We start from the raw sequence: 10,962 nt of genomic DNA on the forward strand, positions 1-10,962 counted from the left end.
ATGACATGGCAAAGAAATCTAACTTCTGTGAGCCAAAACTCAGATTTAGATCTATACTTTACATATATCGATCCATCTTAATCTTTTACTTGAAATTATGCTTGCTTTTACTGGTTGTTTTTCAGGCTAGGAAAAAACTAGTGGCTGTATTTCAAAGTGTTGTTGATCAACAAAGAAAGGAAGTGAAGGAAATTGTTCATTATAAAAAATCTAGAGACACGATCAATGGCCTTATGAATGCAAAAGATGAAAACGGAAACAAATTAGATTATGAGCGAATCATTGATACTATGTTAATGTATTTGAATGCTGGTCATGAATCCTTAGGTCATCACACCACCATGTGAGCAACAGGTTACCTACAACCACACCCTAAAATTTTCCAAAAGGCCAACGTACCATGAATTTGCTGTTCTAGTTCCATAATAATGTAAAGTTATGGAGAATTTGTGTTCAACTATAAGCTATTTTAAAATTAAGTTGCAATTGAATCCCAAATCATAATTCCTTTTACACAGATTAAGATTATAATGTGATTTGCACTCAAAGATTTTAACTAGTGCTATTAGGTAGGCTGAACAAGAAGAAATCATCAAAAGAAGACCTGCAACACAGATTGGGTTGACACTCAAGGAAATTCAACAAATGGAATACCTTTCTAAAGTATATATATCAATCTAACACACTCACACTCACAGTAGCACGTACATATGATTTGCAATTTAAACCATTCTACAAACAAACCTTAAACTAACATCATCATACACTATAAATTTGTTTCATGCTTTGCATATATAATTGATTGATGAAACTATGCGTTTGGTCACATTCCCAATGACTGTCTTCAGAGTGGCCAAATCAGATGTGAATATTAATGGTTGCTTCCAATCCTTTTGACTCAAGTCATTTTGTTCTAATTCATCACAAGGCTTGAACTTAACTTTTTGTTTTTGGAGCTCCTAACTAATTTAAAATTGTACAGGCTACCTTGTTCCGAAAGGATGGGGAGCCCTTGCTTGGTTCAGGACTATTCATTATGATCCCAAGATATATCCAAACCCGTGGAATTCAATCCTTCTAGGTGAGTAAAATAATGCCCTTAATTTGTTATTTTGGGGTTACTCCAAAAATTAACTGAATTAATGCAATATAGTGCACAATTCGAAGCCGAAAACAAAATTAAATTCTAGTAAATAAATGCAAATAACCTAAACTATAGAAAGAATTTTTGATATGATAATTGCTAATTAAATACCATGAATTAAATTGAAATTAAAACACTTTTTTTTTAATTTTTATATAAAAATGATTAAAATAAATGAAGATGAAAGAAATGAAAATGAAACACATGAGTAAACAATGATAATAATCATTCCTCCAATTCAACAACGCAAGCAATCCTCACTCTAATAGATGCAGAAGTTAAAACAATACATTAAGAATTATAATTAAGCTTTTAATCCAACAACCGAGCCACCTCAAATTGCCACAAAATATTTTTCAAAATTTCAACTTACTAATTGCAACCAGAATAGTAAAATAGGATTAAGGATGCTAAAAACCAATGCTTAATTAGAACTCTTAAATCCAAAACAACACAATTAAAGCTAGCAAGAGACAATATGATCTAAGATTCCAAGCTACCTCAGAAAATCACAATATATTAACTCCAAAGTCAATACAAATATCATAACAACAAATTATAATTGAAATTAAAGCTATAAACAACCAAATATCAAATGCTAAATAGTAATCCAACCATAATAATCTACAAATATAATCAGATTAAACAATACAAATTTTTCAATAATCAGAATAACTATCCTAAGACCTAGGAATTATTAAACAATTATTGGACAGGAAATTAAAACAACTAAAACTCCCTTTTGATTATCCAAGCTCTTGTCATTGTTGAATTAGAGAATTATGAAGCTAGCCATGGTTTGCCATCAAAATTGCTAAGATCAATATTTCGCTATAGGCTGCCATGGAAGAACACTGAGAAGGAAATGGAGGAAGCTCTCTGTTGCACCGAGAAGGGAAGGAGACGAAGTCGATGATGATGGATGGGTGATTTGTTTTCTGGTCTCTAGTTCTTCACGCAGTTGCTGATTCTCTGGTCCTTCTTCGGTTCTCTTGTCACGCTGAGAAGAAGAAGAAGAAGAAGACAATAGTGATGAAGGGAGGTTCTACCATGCCGTCGCAATCCTCTGGTCCTTCTTCTTCTCCCACACCATTGCCCTGTTTGTCTCTCTTTTTCTGCCGCCAAGCTCCTTTTGTCTGGCGCCCCTGATTCAAGAATGAAGATGATTATGTTGAGTGGATTAGGGTAGGTAGTAAAACGGTGCGTTTTACTCTATTAATTTTTAATTTTTAATCTTTTATTATTTTTTATTTTTTAAATTCTTCAAAAAAGAATCCTATGATTAAAATTGAAAGATAGATAGTGTTAATTGTCCTTAAAAATCAATAAATCATAATTATGACCAATTTGCCCCTAATATGTACTAATTCAAGTTAAAACACTCTAATGTGAATTAAATTCAAATAAGGCAATTAAGGACCAATAATAATGACAAAAACCCACCAAAAATATATGAAAATGCATGTAAAACATAGGTTTGTCAATGAGATGATACATCCTTCTATTTACACCCTTTTTGTACGTGTCCGAAAGTATTATAGTTCTAGCGAATCACCGAATAAGCCCGTAGATTAAAAATTTGAGATTTGTAACTAAGGTTACTATTCACCGGTTAATTGAAGATTTTTGGTCTAATTTTAAAAATTCATAATTAATTATATAAAAATCGTGTTAAGGTGATTCATAATTAATTATATAAAAATCGTGTTAAGGTGATTCATAATTAATTATATAAAAATCGTGTTAAGGTGATTCAAGTCTCCATTTAAAACTCTTTTGATTCTCTACAAAAAAAAATATTTGCTGGTTCATTTCCTTGCCATTTAGTGCAGTAAATTATGTGAATGTGTACCTATCTTTATGGTATTTCAGGTTTCCCTAACACTGCCTTTATCAGGTCTTTTCAGCATATACTGTCATTCTCATCTTTACCTTAAGGACCTGTCTCGTGGTTCCACAAAGCTCTTACCTCTTGATTTAGTCTTTGAGAATCCTCCCATCTTTTTAGGGAACTTTTAGTACTCTTTCCAAAAGGAGTCTAATAGCTTATTTATTTTAGACTAATTCTGGTATTTTTAGACCTAAAATCTAAGATGTTACATAAGATGTGAGCTTCATAGATACATTTTCATATCTAACATTATATATTTCTAGTAACATTCCCTTACAACAATATCTTTTAACTACTGTTTTTATGCTCGTATATTATAGAATTTTATCCCAAAAGCAATGGAGTTTATGCCATTTGGAGCAGGAAGTAGACTGTCTCCTGGAAATGAGCTTGCAAAGCTGGAAATTACCTTGTTTATTCATCACTTCCTTCTCAACTATCGGTACATACACTCTCATTAACTTGTCGACAATAGGTTAATTATAACTAATAGTGTTAACAATCAATTTTCGATGTAATTAATTAATGTTTTGGTTGGTATGGAAGGCTTGAACGACTGAGTCCAAAGAGTCTTGTGATGTACCTTCTACAAGGCCTGATGATAACTGTGCGGTGAGGATTCATAAAATCTCCGAAGCATAATGAACTTGAAGTGATTATTAGGATCTCTCATAACATGGTTAATATTTTAATAATGTATTAGGTCCTTATGTTGTCCTTTAATATAGGTAGTAGCACTCAGGAAACTATATCCTTAGAGTGCAATATGTCATATAATGAATAAGGAAAATATATCTTCAGAGTACAAAATATTATATAATAAATGTTGTCGTTTGTCTTATCTATTGTCTTCTGCAGATCCACATGTGTTTTGACCTCTATTGGATGCACTACAAAAAAATATGTCAATTGTAGCGGTTAGAGTGATACATTTCTAGCGGTTTTAACCGCAACAAATAACATTTCTAGCGGTTAACAAAACCGCTAGAAAAACAGGCGCAAGAAAAAATTTCTAGCGGTTATGGCAACCGCTACACATTATGGTCAACACGCTAGAAAATTTCTAGCGGTTTATAACCGCTAGAAAATATATAAAGGGAATACATTTCTAGCGGTTATGAAACCGCTAGAAAATGTGCCCGGAATAAAATTTCTAGCGGTTTTATAACCGCTAGAAACATGCTAAACCAAATCAATTTTGCCGGGAAATAAATAATTTCAGTAGTGCGCGCAAATTTCTAGCGGTTATAGAACCGCTACAAATGTTTGGAAAATTCAGTTTTCCTGCCAATTAAATTTCTGGCGACAAAAAAATTTTCTAGCGGTTTGAACCGCTAGAAATTTTGGCGCAAAATTTAAATTTGACGAAATATTTCTAGCGGTTCGTAACCGCTAGAAATGTTTACCATGCCAGAAAAAAAAAATTTTGGTTTTTCATATAATAATTTTAAAAACCATTAAATAAATTATGTTGAAGAATTTTTGTTAATTTGTATAATTAGTTATATGTTACATTTTATATATTTAAATTTTTTAATAAACAATATGTAATTAAATTATGAATGTGTCAAAAGAAGTGAATTTAATTTAATAAGATAATTTAGTTGAATATTTAATAAGATAGTTAAATTGAAGATGATATATTTTGTAATATTGAACCTATAGTGTTAAGTTGAGGAGTATTTGAATCAGTTGAGGAGGGCATGACAAGTGTGGAAAAGAAAAATCTGAAAGAAAAGGAGAAAGAAATATGTTAGTAAATTTTAAATGAAAACAAATAAAAGATACAATGAATTATAAAATAAAATTCACTTACCATACAGTAAGGAGAAGGAAACCACCATATGAGATAGTAAGAAAAAAATAGAGAATTATGAAGAAGAATAGGAGAGGAAAGAAAAGAGATGGAGTAAATAAATGTAGAGAAGATATGGTATTTATAGAGATCTGCGACACATTTGTAGTGGTATTTTGTAGCGTTTTTTGCATTTTGTAGCTGTTATTCATTTTCTAGCGTATGTATAACCGCTAGTATTTTGTAGCAGTTTCATTTGTAGCGGTTAATAACCGCTACAAATTAAATTTTTGTTATTTTTAAAAAGCTGAACGAATTTTAGTTTATAGATATGTATTTATAGCGGTTAATAACCGCTACAAATTTAATTTTTTTATTTTTTTCATTTATAGATATATATTTGTAGCGGTTAATAACCGCTACAAATTTAATTTTTGTTATTTTTAAATATCTGAACGAATTTTAATTTATAGATATGTATTTGTAGCGGTTAATAACTGCTACAAATTATAATTTTGTAAAATAAATTTGTAGCGGTTATTTAACCGCTACAAATTAAAATTTTTTTTTTAAAAAAAACTATACGAATTTTAATTTATACATATGTATTTATGGACGGAAAATTTTTTTAATAATTTATTTTGGATGCTGCTATTCTCCATCATCATCCGGCCTGAAAGGACACATTTTAAAAAATTTTGTTAAATTTATAATGTATTTGGAAAAAATTAGTAATTAGTAGTTAATTATTTAAATAATTTAAGAAAAGACGTGTACCTGATAATTGGCAAATTATCATCTCCTTGAGGAAAGAAGTCTTCAAAATTCGAGGGTTGGAAGGGTTCACTGTCGTAAATAATGTCACCATCACCCATGTCATAAAGATCCCGTGGCTTGAGGTGAACGACCATATTCCAGTCTTTATGTTTCTCGTCCTCGACATAGTAAATTTGGTGTGCCTCAGAAGCAAGGATATATGGCTCATCATCTTCAGATGCCCCCGTATGAATAAGTCTAGAGAAATTAACTGAGGTGATGCCCAAATGGTCAGTAGCGAGTCCCCGTGAAGTTGTCGTATTTGCCCAGGAGCACTTGAACAGTGTCACGGTGAAAAGCTGATAACTCAACTCAATAATGTCAATTAGCTTTCCATAGTAAGTGACGCCTCCAAAGCGCATATCGCCATCACTACTGCTAGCATAACATCTCGTTCCGAATGTCCCGCAAACTCCAGAGTTTTGTGTGAGCAATCCCTGATCACGTCCAACCGTACAGAACTTGAAGCCGTTGACATTGTACGCGGTAAACCTTCGTGCATGGTCTAACGACCGAGAGAAAGAGCTTTGAATTCATCTGTGTATGGGCTGTTGTCATTACGTATTCGACGTGTAAACCAACTGGGAAACTCTTTGTGGACTCTTTTATCAATGTCAGCAGAACGCGCACGGCCCCATAGCTGACGCCTGAGATAACTCCTAAACTCACTATAGTAAAGTGTAATTTGTTAGAAGAGTCAGTAAGAAACAAATATAAAGTGTAAAAGCTAGTGAGCTTATATGATATATATACTTACTGCATGAAGGGTTCAACTTGGCTGCAATTTATCAAAACGTGTCTATGTGCCTGGAGTTTCTCTGTAGGAGTGAGTCTGAAGAATTCATATCCTCCAACTGGTTTCCCAACAGGAGGAAATAAAGTTGACGTGGAAGGACCAGGAGGAGAATCATCTACGCGACGTGGGCGGTTAAAAGATGTCTCCATGTCATCAAAGTACCTCGAACAGAAAGTTAGGAACTCATCTCCGGAATAACCTTCTGCTATTGACCCCTCAGGCCATGCCTTATTCCTAACATATGATTTTAATTTTCCCAAGTACCTGTAAGTTAAAATTGCATTAATAATTACGAGTAAATGAAAGAACAATGTGAAATTTAAAGAGGCGGGAATAAAAGATAATCTAGTACCTCTCTATAGGGTACATCCATCGATAGTGAACTGGGCCAGCAACCTTTGCTTCTCGAACAAGGTGGATAGTCAAGTGAACCATAACAGTAAAGAATGATGGAGGAAATATCATCTCCAAGTGACAAAGTATAAGAATAATTTTATTTTGCAGCTGATCAAGCTCTTTCGCTACCAAGACCTTCGCACACAACTTCTTGAAAAATGAACATAATTCTACCAAAACCACCGATACATCAGAAGGAAGTGTGTTTTTCAAGGCCAATGGAAGTAACTGTTGCATAAGAACATGAGAGTCATGACTTTTCAACCCAGTAACCTTTCGAGCCTGCAGATCGATACACCTTGAGATGTTGCTAGAATATCCATCTGGTACTTTTATGTTCTTCAACGTCGAGAGGAAGATATCCTTGTTATGCTTTGTCAAGGTGAATTTAGCTGGCTGAAACTTGTCGTTTTCATCAGACCAAGCCTCTTCACGAATTCCCCAGGCCCGTAAATCTTTTCTAGCTGCGAGATGGTCTTTGGGCTTTCCAGCTTCATTGAGCAACGTATATAGCACATTATCGCACACATTTTTTTCAATGTGTATAACATCCAAACTGTGTCGTAGCAAATTAGATTCCCAATAAGGAAGAGTGAAAAATATGTTTCTCTTCCGCCATTGCATAGGTTGCGTATCAGATGTCCCACGAGATCGTCGTCCCAATCGTTCGGGATCCACACTCTTACCAAACTCGACATGAACATCTTCTAACTGCCGCAAAATATCCATACCAGACAAAGTAACAGGAGGATCTCTCTTCTCCTGTTTCCCATCGAAGCGAATCCGTTGCAATCTAAGTCTGTGCTTGGAATCAAGGAACCGTTGATGTCCTATGAAGCACCACTTGCGACTGTGTGGAAGGCGACATGGCACAAAATCAAAATTGCACTCAGGACAGGCCAACCCAGTATGCACATTCCAGCCAGACAAAGTTCCCAAACCGGGAAAATCACTTATTGTCCACATCAAGGCTGCACGGAGATTGAATAGTTGCTTGTCATGTGAGTCATATGCCTCAACACCATTCGTCCATAGGTCGATCAATTCGTGTATCAACGGTTGCAGGTATACGTCAATATCATTTCCTGGTGCTTTCTTGCCAGGAATGATCATGGAAAGCAAAAAGGAGCTCTGCTTCATGCACATCCAAGGTGGTAGATTGTATGGAATTAACACCACCGGCCAGATACTGTAACTTGTGCTCATGTTTCCGAAGGGATTGAAACCATCGGTTGCCAATGCAAGACGTACATTTCTAGGATCATTGGCAAAGTCTGGAAATTTCGCATCAAATGCTTTCCATGCCTCCGAGTCTCGTGGGTGCCTTAACCTACCATCTAGATTTTCCTCAGTTGCGTGCCACCTCATATGCTGAGCCATTTTTGATGACATATACATTCTTTGCAACTGTGGTTTCAAAGGAAAGTATCTAAGAAAATAATATATTAAAAATTTAAAATACCGAATATTTAAATACTAAATATCGACTCAATTTAAAAAAAGTGATGACATAATCAATTATTTTAAGAATTTCAAATATCGAATATTTAGAGACGGAACAAGTAACACGCTGTAATAATTTGTACCTGAGAATTTTGGCCGGTTTCTTCTTTTGCTTCTTGCCCTTCCGTACCGACTTATAGCGTGACGTCTTGCATCTCGTACAAATCTCTTTGTTGGCATCATCTCCCCAGTATAGCATACAGTCGTTTGGGCATGCATCTATCTTCTTATAGTTCAAGCCAAGCTTGTTAATAATCTTTTTTGCTTCGTAAAAAGATGGAGGGAATTCAGCTTGGGGGAAAGCATCTCTCAGTAATTCCAGCAACATGGACATCGCCTTGTCAGTCATACCGCACAAGCATTTGATGTGATACAGCCTCACCAAGAATGACAACTTCGAATACTTTGTGCACCCAGAATAAAGAGGTTTGTCAGCTTCGGTCATGAGGTCAAAAATTTCCCGAGCAGTTTCGTTTCTTAGAAACTCTGGTTGAGGTCCCTCTACTTCATCTTCGTTGGGATTCGAGCTTTCGTGAACACCAAAAGCATCACGCACAGCATCATTCACGGCATCGGCTTCATCCACTCGAACTCCCATCCGTGAAACTACTGGAACTGACTCAGCACCCATATCTAGCCGTTCCCCATGTAGTTGCCAAAATACGTACTCTCGCGGAAAAGGCTTAAAGATTAAATGTTCCCTAACAATATCTTTGGGATGCCACTTTTTGAAATTACATTTAGGACAGGGACACTGAATCTTACCATTTACAGCAGCATTGGCAAAAGCAAAATCCAAGAAATAGTTTAGACCAGTCAAGTATTGCGGAGTCGACCGGTGCAAGTTGATCCACGACCTATCCATCACTAATAATGCTCAAATTTCGTGAAAATATGACACAGGAAGCTCAAAGAGAAGTTAAAATGGAATTCAGTTGGAGTGCTTCAGCTTATAAAGGAGGCTGGGGGAACGGTCATTTTTTTGTAGCGGTTTTAACGGAAAGTTTCATTTTCCAGCGGTTATTAACCGCTAGAAATTCAAAATATCGGTTACAAACCGATAGAAATTTCTAGCGGTTTAACGGGAATTTTTTCTCCAAACGGATTTGAAATTTCTAGCGGTTATAAAACCGCTAGAAAATTACGTAGTAATTTTTCTAGCGGTTATTTTCTAGCGGTTTTAATGAACCGCTAGAAAAGGATCTAAGTTTCTAGCGGTTTTCTGTAAACCGCTAGAAAATTACTAATTTTCTAGCGGTTCATAAAACCGCTAGAAAATTTCTCGATGTAATAAAATTTTGTTGATATTATTTTTAAATATTAAATAGAAATACTGCACAATAAATTTTAAATATTAAATAGAAATACTGCACAATAAATTAATAACATTACAAGAATAAATATTTATTAAATTAATAAATGATTATAGAATTATTTTGATTAATTAACATGTTTAACATGTTTAATAAATTGTAATGTTGATGTTGTAATAAATAAATTAATATTTCAATATTAATTAATACTTGACATAAATAAAATTATAGAAATAAATAAAGTAAACAAATAAAATATAAAATTTAAATAAATATCTAAATAGTATATAAAACCGTAAAATCAAAATTATAATAAAATCCCATACAATGAAAGCAAGATAAATCATGGGTGAGGGGCAGAAGCAGCATCATCGTGATCATCCTCTGCTGGATCCTCCGGCTGGGGGTAGGCAGGCCGCTCAACCTGCTGGGACTGGACTGGCGAATGGGGGGGTAGGGGCGGGACTGGTGGCAGGTGTAGGTCGGGGATCTCAGGAACCGAGATGTTTGGAGCTATACTGACCACCACATGACGCAGAGCCGTAGCAGCTGCCAAGAGCTGGTCAAGCTGCCCCTGGAGCTGACGATCACGCTCCTGCAGCTGACGATCACGCTCCACGATCCTGGCCTCCATCCTGGCCTCGAACTCTTGTCTGAGCTCCTCTCGCAATTCCTCTGAGGATGAGGAACCCGGCCGCTTCGCACTCACATGAGAGCTCCCGGCAGTATATGAAGGGCCAGCGCCACTTGAGCGGGGCAACCTAGTCGGTGTAGGTCCAAGTCCAAGCCCGCTACTCGACCAGGGTGCTGCGGCCGGCCACGACCCGCTAAAAGTGAGGCGGTGGGATCCAAGGCAGACCCCTGAGACTCACGCAACTCGGAATCGACCTGAGTCATCCGTGCCTACCAAAATTAATATAAAGAAGTTAATTATAATATAATGATATCTACACTGTGATATTATATTAATATTTAATTTATTACTTACCACTATCTCCTCAACCTCATCCGACGCACGCCCGTCTCGAGATCTATACACCATCGGCCACATCTCGCCATAAGTGGCCGTGTATCCCCGCTCCTGCCGTATCTTTTCCCTCTGTAAATGAAATCAAAGAAATAATTAGTTACAAATTAAATACATATACATATTTAATAAATTTATTTCAAGTACTCACAATCTCATCATAAGTGATCGCAAAGCTCCTGGATCCAGCCCTATGACGTATCGTCTGATGCCTGACGCTCCCAGCATTTCTCCTAGAAAGAGCCTGAAGCAAAATGTAAAAAAATTAAATTAAATGAGTC

General features: G+C 35.6%; 1 pseudogene; it reads left to right on the plus strand.

The window, feature by feature from the left end:
* LOC114751128 (ent-kaurenoic acid oxidase 1-like) lies at positions 1 to 3,677 on the plus strand (annotated as a pseudogene).
* Positions 3,678 to 10,962: the final 7,285 nt, after the last annotated feature.

This window comes from Neltuma alba, unplaced genomic scaffold (genome assembly GCF_004799145.2).
Source record: "Neltuma alba isolate B1F8T4 unplaced genomic scaffold, ASM479914v2 tig00006763_pilon, whole genome shotgun sequence".
Classification (NCBI taxonomy): Eukaryota; Viridiplantae; Streptophyta; class Magnoliopsida; order Fabales; family Fabaceae; genus Neltuma; species Neltuma alba.